At 40.7% G+C, this 17,612-nt stretch overlaps 1 long non-coding RNA gene across 4 annotated transcripts; it reads left to right on the top strand.

Moving 5' to 3' along the window:
* Positions 1 to 67: 67 nt before the first annotated feature.
* LOC128816566 (uncharacterized) lies at positions 68 to 17,471 on the top strand. Of its 4 annotated transcripts, XR_008439952.1 has the most exons (6): positions 68 to 171; positions 1,489 to 1,635; positions 1,946 to 2,120; positions 3,611 to 3,747; positions 13,339 to 13,520; positions 16,746 to 17,471. It is a non-coding gene; the product is annotated as an uncharacterized LOC128816566 (long non-coding RNA). The 4 variants fall into 4 exon arrangements; XR_008439949.1 differs by having other exon boundaries at positions 13,339 to 17,471; XR_008439950.1 differs by lacking the exon at positions 1,489 to 1,635 and having other exon boundaries at positions 68 to 333; positions 13,339 to 17,471.
* Positions 17,472 to 17,612: the final 141 nt, after the last annotated feature.

Genomic DNA, 17,612 nt, shown 5'->3' on the forward strand with positions numbered 1-17,612 from the left:
CGGAAGCCCTGCCCGGGTGTGGCGGCGGCCCCGTGAGGGCGGCAGCGGCTGCGGGCTCTGAGGGGGCTCTGAGGGGACTCCGGGGGGATCCCGGTGCCCCGGGGCTTCCCCAGCTCCGGAGGGAGCACAGGAGGGCCTTTGGACACTGCCGGTGCCGCTCTGCCCTCACGGGTTTGCTCGCGCTTGTCGTGTATTTCACGTCTTTTTGTTTATTTGTTTGTTTATTTTCCTGTGCCAAATCTTAAAAGGGAAAAATGACTCATTCGCAGTAGTTCTGAGTGGAGCTGGCTTAACCCTACGCTAGACGTCATAGTTGGCAGCAGCTGCTGCCAGGTAGGGCAGCCAGAGGGGAAATGGAAAGGTTTTCAGAAGCTTTAAATTTCCATCTGTAAAATGCTTGCCTGACCTTTATGACCCTTTCTGTACGGCCGTTTTATTCAGGTACAGGGTAATCGACTCTGAAGTGAAGCGCTGGTGAAAGGCTCCCAGCTCGGCAGCCCTGTGTCAGTGACGCAGCGTCAGAACGTTCAGTGGGATGCAGGATGACCTTGTGTGAGGCGGGACCCGGTGGGTCCGTGTGGAGATGTCCGTGGAGGACACTGCTGTGACCTGCAGACATCACAGGGGTGATGTTAGACAGGGCAAGATTTAAATCTAGTAACAAAAATCTCGGTGGTGTGGCCGTTAAAAATAATCATGTAGCTGTGAGATATAAGATTGTTTGCTCTCTTACATTCATTTTAATGATGCTAATAGTGGTTTGGCATCTTGCTGGTCAAGTAATGAACTGATGGATTTATTACATTTGACTTCATACAAATAATTTTACAGATTTGTGCTTCCTTTCACCTCCCCCAGCCCACCCCTGGAACACTGATATATTTGTGGTGTATTTCTCATCTGAAACTTACATAGCTGGGTTTATTTCAAGTTACAAAGCCTGAAAGAGTTTTTAAAATCTAATTTATTGTCCACTACCTGCACTGCCAATTTGGTTTTGGACTCCACTCAGGACACTGTCAGTGGCTCTGTCTCATCCACATCCGCATTTCCCAGGGAGATCAGCTCTTAAACAGAAATGCAATAAAGAGCTTCCTGTGCATGAACTGGGCAATTGCCATGCATTTTCGTCAAATGCCACATCCTGCCCTGATGTTGGAGCCCTACCATGACTAAAGGTGCTCTACCCTAGATTTTGAACAAGTCTGCCATCCAAACTAAGAGAACTTCAGGCTCCTCTGTCTTTCCCTTTCTCCAGCCTGTCTCCTCAGCAAATATCATTAACCCCCCTCTGTTTTAAGTGCCAGAATTACTGTTAAATATCCACACTGTTTCTAATTCCACTGAGGATATCACCATATCTGCACAGCAGTTTGGATTTAGAAAATGGGGGCAGCAGAAGACCTGTGTTCTCCTTCTGAACAGTTCAGTTCTGTTTTGTCTTTAAATCACAAGGTGTGGCTGATTCTCTTTCCCTCTTCTCTGCAGGGTGCTGTGGAGCAGCTGATCCACACCCTGGGAGAGGAGATGGCTCATTAAGGGTCTCATCTCATGTACATTAATGCTCCCCTTTCCCTTCAGAACATGAACACTGGCTCTGGTGTCTCACACAATATCCTGAATTTAACCAGCCAGGTGAGCTGCTTGGCTGGACTATGGGCCTCTCTCAGCTGCCCAACAGGTTCAGCAATAGCATCAGTTTACTGATTTACAGTAAATTAATTTATAATTAATTTTTCCAAATAAAGATTTTTTGAGTGTTTGCACACAAAGAAGCTGGCTCTTAAAAGCCTGTGGGACTGATACAGTTTTACTCATCATTTAAGTGAAGACTTAAGTTAGATTAGTTCCCTTAAGAAGGCCTTTAAATGCATATTTTGCTGGAAGCAGCCATGTGATATAAGATCATGTACTGGTTTTTTCTTTCTTTGTTGCTCTGTAACAGACTTAGGTAAACAGGAATGTCTAGCAGCAAAATGAAGTAGTAGCATAAAAATGCAGTTGCACTAAAACTGTTATCAAATGGTAAGAAAACAACTGAAGTGGCAGATGAGGAGAGGAGAGAGAGAAAAACTGCAGTTTCAGTGCTAACACCTCAGTACCCATTTCTGATGTCTCAGGTAAAAAAAGAAATACATACCTGTTCAGAAGAAAACATATTTTATTTTTCTTTAGATTGGTGATCTGAAGTCTTCAGACTGAAAGTGATGATTCCTTCCTACCTTTGATATTTTTATCAAGAGGAATCATAGTGCACCAGTCCTTTGTAACAGCCAAATTATGTATCACTCCTTGAACTTGACAGCTGCTCCTGGGTACAACCTCACTTAACTGGAAGGAGCAGCAGCAGACTTGCAACTGTACAAAGCAAGGGCTTATTCCTACTATTAAATTAATAGGTTGTTCAAAAGTGTAACAGAATAAATAGCACTGTGAGTTTCCCTAAGAAGGTCCCAATATGGTGCTCAACATGTTTTGACATCTCACCATGCGTTGATTTGGTTACCATCTGTTTGACATTATTTTATTATAAGAGTAGGGGTTTCCCTTTGTTTCCTTGGCCCAAATTCTCCTCCCTCATGCTGTTGCATTGTGCTCCAAGGTGACTGTTCCAGGATTGCTTGTCACAGTAACACCCTTCAGGCTTGCCTGAGGTCTAGGATACCCTGTACATGTAGAAGTAAACGACCAGGCAGGCAGGTACACCAGCTTTTTGCCAAGAGCCTGGTGCTCAGATCCTCATCCTAACTAACCTCACCATATTTTAATGGGCAGAGAGCTGCCAAGTTCCCCCCAACACCATCTGGCTGTGAACTTCTGTATTTACAGCAGCATTACTCAGAAATCTCTTCATCTGTGAAGCACTGAGACACTCACGGCTGTGCCCAAGGTGCTAATGAATTTATATATGCTTAGAAAGCAATAAACAGGGCTTGTGCTATCACAATGCTAAGAGCTAAGTATGACCAAAAACCTGGGGTTTTGTCCTACCTTGCAAATCTTTCCAGCTCTGTTCTTTCCAAACTGTGATGCTGCACATGCAGATGGGTCTGCAGCCAAGGCTTCCAGGGGATGTGGATGCCAGAAATAAATCATGCTCTTCAGCAAGGCCTTTGCCATAGCTAATCTATATGTCAATCTATAATCTGTAATTCTATATGACAACAAAAAATGAATTTGCCTTTATCAGATCTATCTCTTCCTCTAACTCACCAATATTTAAAGAGCTTGTAATAAATCAAGCTCTTTCTTCAGCCCTAAGCCTGATCACACCTGGGTTACCACTTCCTATTTCAAAATAAAGGGTTTAACTTGGCTGACTCCAATGCTGTCATAAACCCTTGCTAAGTGTAGCTCTCCCCACTGCTTAATGGGACCTAAATAATCCTTAGATTCCTGACACATTTTGTTCCACTTCCTTTTCCTAAACTATCACAAAGTATCTAACCTGACATAACAGTCATGCACACTACAAGGGATAGGAATATTTGCAAAACACAGATTTGGGAAGAAGAGTTATGGAAAGAGGGAAGTAAATTCCTTATCAAAGATATGAAGGCAAAGAGAAATAATCACCAGGAAAACAATTACTTTGTCTTTCCTTCTGCAGTATTTTTAATTTCCTCCTGAGAATTTTTGGAAGAAGACCACCCTGCTGTCATCCTCCTGGGATAAGCAAAAAGGAAATGAATCTTCAAAAGACCTGAAAGGCTGTTTGGTCTTTCTTCCATAGACTTTCACTAGAAGGTAGGCACAGAGATAATATCCTTCAAGGTTATTTTGACTAAAATATTAAAGGCCTTTTTTGTTTGTATTAGTAATATGCTAATAATTGTATAATGCAAGTGCTAATGTTCACTGGGGTTTTTTATGTATTGTTTCTATTTTCTTTATATTTACAGGAGTAAAATCCATTAAAACAGTTTTTAAAACACAGGGCCTTCCTATTAGATACATCGTTGTCATCTCCCTGTTGATTTATTCATAAAAATGCAAACAGACATATGTGATGATGCTCTTCAGACCAAATCTCAGTTCTGAGGGTTCCTCATTCCACAGTTGTGACCACACTCTCCTAACACACAGCCATATGTTGAATTTCTCTGTAAGACAAAACATAATCATGACAAATTTCTGGTGTGACCAAAATGAAATAGTAACAGAATTGGGTCACTAAGAATCTTTATGTGCAAACTGAGCATTTAACCTCATGAAAGTGAAGTGCTTTTTTTAATCCTAATTGACTTCTACATTTTTTTTTATATTTAGCCTAAAACAAATCCCTCATTACTTTCCAGAGAAATAATTTATTAACTTGTAGATGCAGTGAAAAGCAAATGGTATTTTATATATCTCATCTTCAGGCTTCCTTTGTGCTATCAGAGGAACACCCCTGATTCCACAAAAATTATTTTATAGAAATCAATTTATTAAACCTCACGATCTGTCAAGAGACATGAATATTGATGTGTTCACATTAACATCTCCTGGAGCTGCTGAAAACTACATTTGTCATGACTTAATGGGAATTACATGTTGCACAGCAACAGGTGACAGGAGCTTAATTAAAGCAAAACTGATAAAGTATCTGAGCCATTATAAAAAAATGTTTTGTTTTAAATGTCCTAAAGAACCACTTGCATGTTTGTATTGATGGGGAAGGGAAGGCAACTCTGGTTTACAAGATAAAACCTAAAACAGGACAGGTGCTGCTTATCAGATGGCAACTGCATCTAACAAAACTCTCAATTACTCTGGAATTTAGATAGAATAATCATGTAAAAATGGCCATATCCAGTTATATTTTACTTGGATTCCAAAAGAAAAAAAGAACAGCAATATCTTTATGGTGAAGAGACAGAATTCTTTTGAGAGCTAAACTAAAACTTATTATTAAAATTTAATTATAAGTTTGTCCTAGGGTGAATGAATTCTAGATGTTCACAGCAGGACTCTTTTCTTTGCCTTAAATCAAGAAATCCACAGAAAAGACATCCCTTCCTCAACTACAGCAATAATTTGCTTGTTTGTGGGATTGGGCATCAGTGCCCAGGTATTTTGTTAAAAAAACAAATCCCATCAGACTGAAGATCAAAATTAAGTATGAAAATAGATTAAACAAAATATGTCTGTTAAAATTATGCCAGCTTTTTAAAAGAAAACAAACTCAGTCTTTAGACTCTGATGATTTAAGATACAGAGGTAGACTTAGCTTCTTTGTATAATTGAAGTTGAAATAAACTGTCTTTTTCCTTTGAAGATTTATTCCAAAATTTCCAGTAACCAATAATTGTGCTCTGCAGCCCTATAGCATGGTGGGCAATGTGAATAGGGTATAAAAGAACAATAGTAGCACTTTGTGCAGAGTATAAATAAAAGCAGCAGATGAGGCAATGACAGTTTTAATGTCAAAGGACTCTTCCAGGTGAGACTAAAAGAAATTTAGATTTGATTGCTTGCCTATTTTTTAATCTGGAATCACGATTTTGGTACCTTATGGATTTTAGATGTTCTTGCTCTGAGTGGGTGTGTTCGTTCCTGTCCCGAAGAGCTCGGCAATGACAGCCTACATGTTACTTTATTTAATTCTTCTAGAATTAGTTCTATAATGTTTGCTTGGAGGCCAGGAGATATTTTACAGTGACTGTTGTGGGATTCTCATTTTTAAACAGCTTTTCCATGTTAAGAATTGTGATGAATACGTGATTAAGAAATAACACTGACAAACAGTGAAGTAATTTAAGGTTCATAAAGGAAGTGAATGACAATTTCTGGCTGCTTTGGAGGTCACTGCATGGTGAAATTGCTTTTTTTGGAGTGCTTTTCACCATTTCTCATGGTGATTCGCCTGGCTTACATTGTTTTCTCACACTTTTAAATTTCCTTTACTACCTGGAAAGAAAAGGCTCCAAATCCAGTATATTCTTCCAAAAAAAAAAAAAAAAAAAAAAAAAAAGGAAGGTGGGAAGTTGTTGTTGCAATGGTGCAGTGCTCATGGTCTGCCAAGGAATTGCATTTTGCCATTTTTAGCCAAAGGCTGGATACAAATATGCAAATCTTGAAAGATGAATGGAAGCTCCATGTGAAAGAGTTTCTGTGGAATAAACATTTCCTGAATAAAAAGTAGCTTTAGGCTACTTCTTTTTTCCCCTGTGTTTTTAAAGTACTGCAGGTGGACTTTTGTTTTGAAAATAACTTTTTAATGAAAGGGGGGTTTATGCTATTATTTCAAATTCCTCTATAATTGAATTAATTACCGAAGTACTAAGGTAGAATATTTTCTTCTTTCTATTCCTCTCACTGCTTAGTTCAGTTTTCCTGAGAGCAATGGATCTTGTGCATTGCTTCTCTGCAATTTGAAATGGATCAGATGCAGCATTAATGAGTTGTGCCAGTGGATGAGAACAATTAATAGCAATTAGTGCCTTGGAAATGAGGGGAAGGTGCAGACTTGGCACACCCCACATCTTAAAGCTTTTAAGCATGAAGCAGAAAGTAGTCAGCTTTTCATATCAAACAGTGATCAAAAAAAGCCTAATAGCCAACCTCAAAATGACAAAAAACAACAATAACTATAATAAATAATTAAATTTTAAATATCTCTTTTAAGTAATTGTTATTTGTTAACAACCAGCTACCACTTAAAATCCTCAAGAAGACAGCATTTAAATCAGTGGAGGAGTCTGGGTTCTGCATCAGCCTTTCCTCCATGAACAGATACTACAAAATAAAGGTTATTTAGAATACAAGATGCTGGAATGAAAGAGATTTGCACACAGGCTGCATAGTTTATTACACCTCTTTCCTCTCTATGTTCCCCTGGCTTTCATTCTGATGCCTTTCAGTATTCCAGCTTCAAAAGATGATGTGTCATCTAGTTCCTGTGAATAAGAACTGCTACTTCTCTCTTGAAAAGGGTTCTTTAAATCCTACTTGTTTTCTGGAATTCAGCTCCAAACTGAGCTAGAGGCACAGCCAGGAAATGCTGGCAGTGGTGTTCAACAGCTGTGTAGAGTCTACAAAAGTCTTCCTCCCTTATATATATGTAGCCTCTTGGGGCAAATATGCTATTCCACATTCAGAAATATCCAATGAACAGGCTGATCCAAGGTGTTTATAAACAATGAAGGTGCAGGAACAAGGCTGCCTCCCCCTGTCATTGCCTGCCCAGCTGTGGTGTGAGAGAAGGACACACAGCCCCCACTGCATCATTCAGCACTACCAACACATCAGAAAATGGCAACTCCTAAATAGCATTCTTCTTTTCATGCCTACCAAGTCATTTGTAAAGGGCCATTTCTGCCCAAGCTGCATATAAATCCTAGGTTGTTAGTGGATTGCTGCTCTCTGGCTTCGTCTGCACAGAGCTCTGTGCCAAAACCCCGGCTCTGCAGGACCTCAGTCGTAAAGAAGAAAATGATCAATAAGCCTGGGCAGCTTGTGACGCTCACTGACAGATTTTCACTGCCTCTACGGCTGTATTTTAATTTAGACAAAAATAGTTAACAGCGCAGTTGCAAGGGAAAAGAAGTCATCTGCTTCTTATCTAATGTGTAATTCAAAAATTCCTATAATTGATCTTCATTGACAGTTTCAGCAAGCTCACTCACCCACACTGCACATATTGTGCTTCCTGACATAATTCCCGACATAGACGATGATATTTCAACAGAGGAAGCTTGTTAAATCAGGTCAAACACAATAAAGAATTAGAATGTGCTGCAAGTCCTTGCAGCTGTCTGTCTTTTCGCCCTTTCCCCTTATCCCCACCAAAAAAAAAAAATACAAACCAAAACAAACAAAACCCACAAAACAACAACAACAAAATGCACACAAAACAATACAAAACCAATTTCCAAATACTGGTATTTTTTAATGGGCTAAAAATACAAAATTCAGCTTTGTTAAATGTTGATAGGCTTCTGAATTAAAATACATTATTTCTTCCCAAGATGCTGGAGTATTACTGTTGATCAGACATAACTGCCAGTCTTTTATTGTTTCCACATGGTTTAATTTTCCCTGGAAGTGTCATATATATTCTAATGATCTGCTGAATTAAAAGAATTCTAAATCAGTTCCCAACTGATGAGATGGTGTTTCTGAGATAGGATAATAAAGGGCATTTTCTCTCACAGACAAACACAAAAATTCAGGAGGTGATAATGGGTCCTCAGGTGTCTGAAAGAGCAATACATAATTTCAGAGCAACACAAACAATAGATGCATTTTCCATTTACAATGACTGTAAATAAAGAGGAACATAATGTTTCTGTTTTATAAACACAATCATTGGCCTAGGCAGCATTCTCCAGCTACTCAAACTACTCTTATTCTTCAAAAGCTGAGATAAAGGAAGGGTTCAACAGACTGACAACTAATAGATACAATTAATGGTAGCAGAAAGCCAGGCAAGTTAAAGCACGTCAGAATAATAGATACAAAAGGCTGGCACAGGGGAACCCTATTTTAACTTCTATAAATACAACTCCAGCTTTTAAAACAAAACACTTGAAGTGCAGAGTGAGGCACTTTTCCATAGAGGTAGATTCCTTTATTCCAGATTCTTTTTCCAACTCTAGGTGCTAATTCCATAGCAGTTGAGAGATGATTCCCATAAGTCACCTCCCTGACCCACAAGCCTTTCTCCCATTGGCTGGAGGTGGCTCTTAGGCTGTGCTGCTGAATGATTTTCCAATTTCTGGTGGCTATAGCACTGCAGGTTATTTATGCTGCACCTTACTGAGCTGAAAAGTCATCAGGAGAAAAAGAGAAGCAACCAAGGGTGACGCATGTGCAGACACACTAAAAATCACAGTAAGCTCTCACCTTTCATGCCCACAGCAAGTTCCCAGGAGGCTTCTGCACTGGACAGGGATGTTGGTGTGCTTCAAAAAATGAGACAATATTTCCTGAACTCTGCAGACATATCATGTTATGTGCAAGCATCTCCTTTTTCCCACTGAGTAAGTTCTGAAACACTCAACAAATAAAAACACTTGAAGGGCAAATCCATAAATATTTCAGCTAGTTGTATATGGGTTACTCCTTTGTAGCTAAATAACTGGAGTAAAACTGACACAGTGTGTATTTTATACAGAATAGCACAAAACTGACCCAGGGAGTAGCAAGGATTATGAGGAAGACTGTGGAATGGGAAGCCATACAGGCTCTTCTGCAAGGATATTCAGTAATGGAATGTTTGGAAGGTAGTTGCTGCCTTCATTTTTGGCCTTCACTAAAATTTCTTCATGTAAAGTGTAAATTTGGGGAAGCAAAACTCATCTGTCTATATGATAGCTTTATATGAAAACAGGGGAAATAAAAACAAAATTCTTCACATAAGGCTACATCTGACACTGACCTAAAAGAGGATGGCTAAAATAGGCAAAAACATGTTTATTTAAACTAAGATACACTTTTAATATCAAAGTGTTGCTGAAAGAAACCAGATATCCAAATAAGTGGCAAGCTAACCCACAGAACTGAAATATTGTACAAAATAGGATTTTTTATTACTTCCTGCTGAACAAAGCTGATTTCACATCATTCTAGGCAGGCAGAGGTGTGGAGCTTTATAAAATGACCTGATCTCAAAGAGAGAGGAGAATCACAAACCAAAGGGCATTCAGCCAAACCCAGAGCCTGGATTGCTGGGGAGTTTTATCAGTCTCTACATCCAGGATGAAAGGCCATTGAGTAAGAAAAATATGTACCCAGTCTTCATATCTTTTGACAACAGCATGTCAACATATTCATTGATCCCAGTGAAGAGTATCTGGCTCCCTTTTTGTCACATGGCTGCCTTCACACACCCCATGGGAGAAGTTGGCTGTGAACGCACACTGAGGCTGCACTAAATGTTCATAAATGTCATTCCCAATGCTGCTGAGCTCGCCCGGCCCCTGCAGGCATGGAATGCTGTACAGCAAAGTGCAAAAATGGGAAACAAGAATAGAAGGCACTTTATTAAGGTAATTAAGGTTCACATCTAAATTTCACCCCCATATAGATAATGTGTGGGTGAATATTAGACTTAAATAGTTAGCTTAATGCTGAATATTTTAGTGACAAATATGGTCTATGCACTTCCTAAAATGTCTAGAAGTATGCAAAGCAACAATATGGGAAAGGCAGGATAGAAAGAGAAAGGAAACTTTTAATCTTAAGGTTTATTTTTAGGTGATCCATTGAATGAAGGTTTGGCTTTTCCTTAGAACACCCACACCCATGCAGCAGAGCAAAGATTCTGATGAATGTGATACCCAGAGTATCACAGCTTTCTCCATGGTTGTTTTTTTCATATAATGTAGTCAGTTAATTAGATCTCCTCTGATCAATCATTGAATTACTGCTTCAAAAGGCATTATGATATTATGAGAGTGCCTCGCAGCAGTTAAACACTTTGATTTTTCTGTCCTAACACATTTACAACTGATGTCAACTAGGTCCTCCCAGCAGGAATAAAGAAATACTTTTTAAAATTACAAGAATAATTTATCTCACAATTTAAAATCTAAAAAAATTACTGTAAACTAGACCAGGAAAATTACTGTAATATGGATTCATTCTCTCCATTGGTCCTTTCTAGTATTTAAGACCAATCTCTTTCATGTTTTCCATGTTTCTTATGTTTTGATCTCAAGCCCTCTGGAGCTTCAACCTTCTCTCTTGCTCTTGTTCTATTCAGCTGTTTTATACCATCTCTGTTATCTGTCTGTGACTTCAGCTGTGTTGCAGTAGCTCCTTCCTTGATCCTCAACTCAAAAACCAAAGCAGTGTAGTTATTGCAAAGAGATATTGACAGGAACTTTTTTGTTTTCCTTTTTTGACTTGGTTCTTGAAGAGAAACTGTGATTTAAGGGTTACAACTGTAGGTCACAACTCGATCATGAGATTTGCATGCCTTGGCCTTTGGGGACTGTTGGCAAGTTACTGCCTTGGCTTCTCCTCATCCCTCTGTGAAAGGGGAACAGGGATTACAGGACAATGTCACCCCAAGAGTTGCCTCATTACAGTTTCTCTGAAGAGCTTTGAACTCCTTGGAAAGCAGACAGTACAGGGAGGGGTGGTGTGCAGTTTTGGGAAAGGTCTGGTTTTGCTTCCTCTCCAAAAGCAGATGCCATGTGCCACATCCAGGGATCTTTGTACAGTGATGTACAGAGTTCTTATGTTTGCAGTAAAACAAGAAAATAAAGAACTTTCTATATCCTGCTTTTGTTTGTGATTCAAGTCCACAAATGGGGCAAAAAAGATACATTGGTTTTCTCAGCAGTACAAGTGATAGAAAATAATTTACTTCCTAATCCTACAGAAATACTTTTGCCAGATGAAAACTGTTCTGCCGTTGCCTTCCCAACAGGATAGTGCAGTCTGCAGGTAATTAAACAGCAGAAAGCAATACCCATAATTCAACAATATGTCTTAGCTGTAATTTGGCAATTCTTTTTCTCTTGAAAACTCCTATACGTAATATGAGCTTAAAATGGAAATCACTCATAGCAAGTTTAATTTCATTGTGAATTGTTCTCATAGACCAATACGTAACCACATTTGTAAGAAACCCAGATCTTTTCCTGCCAGCTGAAGCTGTCCTGCACTCTTACAAAGTCTGCTATTTTGAATTTGAATACCTGCTACGTGGGCAGCAGACCCCAGGGAGATGATACACCAGTCTGGCAACTCGCCATTCTGTGAAACAGAAGGGTGTTGACAAAACTGAAGGGGATTTAGAAATCATCAACTAGCATGAGAAGACACAGGATTTTCATTTTTCTGGAGAAATCAAGAATTGGCTATTTTTATAGCAAGGTTGATTACTGCCTCCCAAATTAAACCCTGCTACTCAGGGAAACATCATCTGGAGACTGGTTCCCTAGTACTTGCAGGTCTCCCCATGGCCAGGCTGACACAGCAAAGACAGATTTCCAGGTGCCTCCAGAGCTAAGAGGAGGAGAGGTTATTGCTCCTAACAGTGCAGAGCACTCCTGGGGCCCAGGGAGACAGTGTGCCCTCTGTCCTGTGAGCTGAATATGTAAAAGGTGACAATGTTTTTTTTAGTATCTCAACTGTTAAAAAGAATCAGAAGAAATCTCAGTTTGAAAGCGTGAAGAAAGATGCTGGGGAATAGCACTGACTACCTCGAGCTGATGCAGGGTTCCTCATCCATGTAGAATGAGCTTTAGCTCACCAGGAGCAACTTAATTACTTCTGTTCAATGGTTTTCCACCCACATGTTTATCGTAGTTTGTGCTCTTGGAAAGTGCTGAGGAAACAGCTCAGAGCATGAAAAGGGATTACTCTCATAGGTAATGGGTGCTGCAAAAGCTCCTCTGAAAGCTTCTGTGCTGCACATACCCGGATGCCTCCCCCTGGGCAGGATTGTCTGGCTCCTAATGATGTGACAACAGAGCAGATCCTGCAGGGACACGAAGGTGCTGATATTTGCACCAAGGAGTTAACAGCTCTAAGGATTAGTAATTACACAAATAAGTATACAGGTAACGAACAACCCTGTTATCCTGTACTTTTTACTTTAAAATTTCTTGTTCCCAATAATTGAATCAGGCCTCTCTTTGGATAATTTATAGAATACCAGTTTCCATAACAACATAATTGCTCAATGAAGCAAAAATACCTGGCAGAGTTGCCATTATCATGAAATAATTGACCACAACAGTGAGTGAAAGAGGCTGCATTAAACCCCACCATTGCTTTGTGTCAACATGGTCAATTACATTCCAGTAATGCCAGATCAAAGACCAGCATTCCTAAAACAAGTAATTACAAATCACAGCATATCCCTAAGAAGCAGAGCGAGATCATAGTGAACAAGTATTTTCCCCTACAACAAAGCACTAAGTCATGTCCAATCATTTAATGGTTGCAGAACTCCACGGCCCACACCATGACAGGTAATTTTAGGACCTAAGGGTTTGCTGTAAAGAAATACAAGCAAGAACAGCTCTCTCAGTTTGTGCCTTAATATGGGCAAAGGCACAAGCTACTTTTTAATTCTTAATAGGAGTGTTTGTTTCACAAAGGCTTGGCAAACATGGTAAGATTCAAGAGGGAGAACTCATACCCACTGCTGAAAACACCTAGTTCATTAAAAAAACACAGCACCAGTCTAGATGCAGATGTACATCTCCCCATGGAACCATTACATCTTTATTCCTCCTGTGGGCTGCAGAAGAAGCCAGCCCACAGCTGGGTTTGTGTGGGAGCACTCAGACCCAACATCTCTCACATGAGTGTTCAATGCCACCCCCTACGTCCCCAGCCCAGCTCTCCTCTGCACCCTGTTGTGCTCATGAGACATTTTCTGTTTCTCTGCAGCTTCTCCAGCAGCTCTGAGGAGCTGCAGCAGTCTGTCACATGCTGCTGAAGGCACACTTCAATCCCAGCAGCTGGCACAAGGGTGTGTGAGGATGGGAGCGCTCTTGGCGTAAGTGTTGGAAGATCATCCCACTAAGAAGGATCCAGCTTGGATCCTGTGTCCAGAGTCTCCCTGGAGTATGGTAAGCCAAGAAGGAGCCTCAGGTGCAAAGCAGCATGTGTGTCAGATCAGGGCCAGGCATGAACCAAAGTCAAACTGTTGGTGGGGTACTCCAAAGAGATCAAGCTGGCCTGAAATATTGGCCATGCAACTCCCCCAGGTCCAGAGTAGTTCTTGTTCCCAGCACTGTCAGCTTTGTTTTGGAGAGACTGTTACAGAATGCTTCCAAACTTCACAATTCACAGAGACTAACACCTATAGTACAAAATAGTTACATCTCTAACTCCTATGTGCCACATTGCAAGTCAAATTGTTCCCCTATTCTTTTCCCTTTGTACCCCTTGTTCCTTACACATATGCAGGGTGAGCACAGCATGGTGTTGGCTCTGTCCTTGGGCACTCCTGAGTCATCCATGCTTTACCCCCTTAGCAGTCAAGGGATGTTTCCTCTGACTTCAATGCCATGAGTCACCATGGTGGATGAGTGGTCTTTCTGTTCTGTGATATTGATAACCCTGGGAAAAAAACAAACTTGTCATAAACTCTGTGGAGATACTGAGCCTTGAGAAAAATCAGGATGGTCTTTTATTTTACTACATCTTGCTTGGTTAAGACTCATAACAGCTTTCTTTCCCTTCTGTTTAATAATAAATCTCTTTTTTTCACCCTTACCAAGCTCTGCAAATACACCTTCCCATCCTGTATTTCCTCTACTCAGCATCAGGGAAAAGCTGGGCACACACGTATTGCATAGCTTTGGACATTACAGAAGCAAAGAGAAAGAAAGGTCACACATGAGTCTTATCTCTGGCTTTGCAGTTCTGGCCTGTTTTGCAAGCAAGACACATATGTCCTTTAATTATTCATTAGGGTAACTGCAAACTCTCTGAGACTGCCTGCACCTCTTGCAGCAGAGGAGGCTGTGGCTGTAACACCGGCACAGAGGTACACAAACAACCAGAAAAAGTAAGATATTTGTCAGAAATAAAGTGCAGGAAAACAGAGAGAAGAATGAAGCAATTAATCATTCAGAAAGGAGGGAGTAGGGCAGGGAGGGAGAGAGAAAGAGAGAGAGAGAGAGAGAATGGCAAAAGAAACCTGATAGCTTGTGCTGCCTCCCCTGAAGTCTGTCAGCCCACTGGCAGGAAGATTAAGGCTGTTGATGGGAATTCCTTTCTCACCACAGTCGGCTTAAAAAGCACAGGACAATAACCTACTTTTACAGGTCTGGCTGTGGCTTTCCCACAACACATCTTTTTCTCCCCTTACTCTAAACAAAAAAGGATGATCCCTTGCGGTGCCTGTTATCTGAGTGCTGCCCTCACAGCTGAGGTGAAGGTATTGATTGAAACACTTGGACATTTATTGGATTTGCAGCTTTTCTGATGTGTGAAAAATGCTTTGTCCCGCTCAAGTCATACAGTCCTACATGCTCCAGCATTTGCTGATGTAACCACCAAAGGTCCAGACCCTCTGCTAGACTTCTTTTGTGAAGAGACCAAGCAGTGAAATCCCTGCAAGGCAGAATACAGATTTCAAAGCATCAGATTTAACAATATACTTGACTCTGGACTTGAAGAGCCTGCACAGCTTAGAGTTCACCTCCCCTTGACCCTCTGGGAAGGACAATACCCACTGCTGTATCCACAGCTTAAGCTGGATTGCCTGTTTCAGTATCTTGCTCTTTTAGGAACCTGTTTAGCAGAGGGAATTTGCACTGGCAGGTTGCCCTGGATGGCTCCTTGAATCAAGTTCTCCATCCCTGCCCATGGCTTATTTACTGGATTCAGTACTTGTGGAATGGGGAAAAGCAAGAAAGAAAAGAAAAAAATTATTTAGAGGCAAGGTCAGTGCCATCCTTTTGCCCCATAAGAATAGAACCTTTTGCTTTCTAGTTTATACAGACCTGCAAGATTTTGATCTGAGCAAGGAAAGAATGATTGACCCTCTTACAAAGACTCTTGCACCACTCTCTTACACCTGTGCTTTACTTTTACCCTTGTTTGCTAATATCACAAAGAAGGCAATGTGTCCTGGGGAAGGTGACATTTCTGTGCTCTGTGATGACATCACTGGCATCAGTCACTTGCTCTTGGATCTCTGTGTGCTTGAGTCAGCCTGGCCTTTTTGCATTTTCAGAAAGGGCCATCCCTGGAGTGATTTCCAGGCTAAAAGATCGTTGGTTCTGTACACACAGGATCCTTCTGTGTTGCAAGAGCATCAGCTCTTGAAATGCCTGATCTAAATCTCCACAAGAACTACTCACTATTGCAGTACCTGAGGAGTGAAGTCTCACATCAGCCTTCAGCAGTGCAATTAAAACAAAACAGCCTCATGTTTGACTTGTTTCCAATACATGATTCTTCTATTTTCCGGGTTGAGGCTCTCCAAATAACCAGGCTGAAGTAGAGCAGGAAGAACAGAAATGGTAGTTGGGTGTCCACTTACCAGCAGCAACTGTCCCAGCTCTCAGCTGAAATATATTTTAGGATCCTAATAGATAATGCCACCATTTCTTTGTAAAGAAAATGCATTGTTATATTCTTAACAGTTTTTCATAGGTATTTGATTGGGATGACACATATAAAATAAAAAGTAGCATACAAAGGAGTTTTAGAAGCAGTAACATACCATATTTCTAAAAAGCCAAACCAATAATTAAATTCACAGGACAATGGATTTTTAATTTTTTTTTTTTTTAAGTGGAAGTCAATATGTTGTGCTATAAACAAAGCTTTAATCCAGGGTTACTCCAGATAACACAGTTATGTTTTGCAGTCAATAGTCCCCAAAAGAACATTAAGCTTGTATAGATGCCGGACTAAGAAGGTGGCATATTTACAATACATTTCACTGATTTATATGTGCTTTTCCCTCTCCATCCAAGCAATAGCTTTTCTTCATCCCTATCCTAACAGATGCAGCAATGGGGTTTGTTTCAGGCTTTGTTTGGGAGATTAAAACCATCTCAGTATAATCTCTTTTTGTTTTATACATTGAAGGAAGCATTAGAGATGAAAATGAAAGCCACAATGGATTTCATTAATCACACCGGGAGGCTTGGTTTGCTGTAGTAGGCACTTCCAGCAGAAGGTGCTCACAATCAGTTTAAATATTAAACGCCCTCCTGTGTTTAAATAGTGATGAGAAAATCTGTGCAATCACAGCTCCTCTTGGGACAGGGGTTCTTTTAAAAGGGCCAATATTGTCCAAACCATCTCATCTTATGGTCAATCCCTCTTTCCAGCGATGTAAGCCTCTGTGGAACTGCAAGGACAAAAGGACTGGAAAAGTCAGTGCCTGGGGGAATTGCTGTGAGATAAAGGAAGTGTCACCTCTGGGTCACCAGCGCAAAAGAAATAATGGTCATAAGGCCCAACAGTTACGGTGGTGGGACAGGTGCTGGCAGCACGACGCACCAGCCTGCCCAGTCCTTGGAGAGTAGGTGCTCACATTACAAAAAGCAGCACTGCTGTTAACTGATGCTGCCAAGAAAAAGGCCAAGATTCAACGGGTCCCCCAAGCTGGGCTGTTGGGGTGTATCCCCACAAAAGGCCAAGTCCCAGTGGCAGATGGCCAGAGGGAAGTTTGCATTCCCACAATTCATGTTCTAACTGTTACGAATAATCAGCAGCTCTCCGGGGCCCCGAGTCTGACGCCAGGCAGGAGCCAGCCCTACTTGAAAACTGCATCAGTCACCAACTGTCCCAGCCAAAAACATCCTTGGACTGATGTGTTGGGTCTGTTGCATACAGATGAACATGGTCTAAGTGAAGGAAAGGAAAGCAAGCCCCAAGAAAGAAGCGTACAAAGAAAAAAGCTGTAAAACTCATAATTCCTGTCTGCAGAATCTTGGAATCAAAAGCACAAGTTCCCTTTAAAATGTTTTTGTGCCATCACTGTTAAAGCCTTGCTTGAAATTAGAGTATAATCAGAAATTGAGGGAATGGGGTCTTAGCAAATGTGACAATATACAGGTTTATGCTTCTGTATTCTGCCTCAGCCTCCCTCCTGGTACTGGGATCTAAGGAGATAAAAAAAATTAACAAAATCAAAACTGAAACCCCAACCAGTCCTGCCCCTAATAGAGGGAATAGTACTGGGAGCTGAACTG

This window comes from Vidua macroura, chromosome 18 (genome assembly GCF_024509145.1).
Source record: "Vidua macroura isolate BioBank_ID:100142 chromosome 18, ASM2450914v1, whole genome shotgun sequence".
NCBI lineage: Eukaryota > Metazoa > Chordata > Aves > Passeriformes > Viduidae > Vidua > Vidua macroura.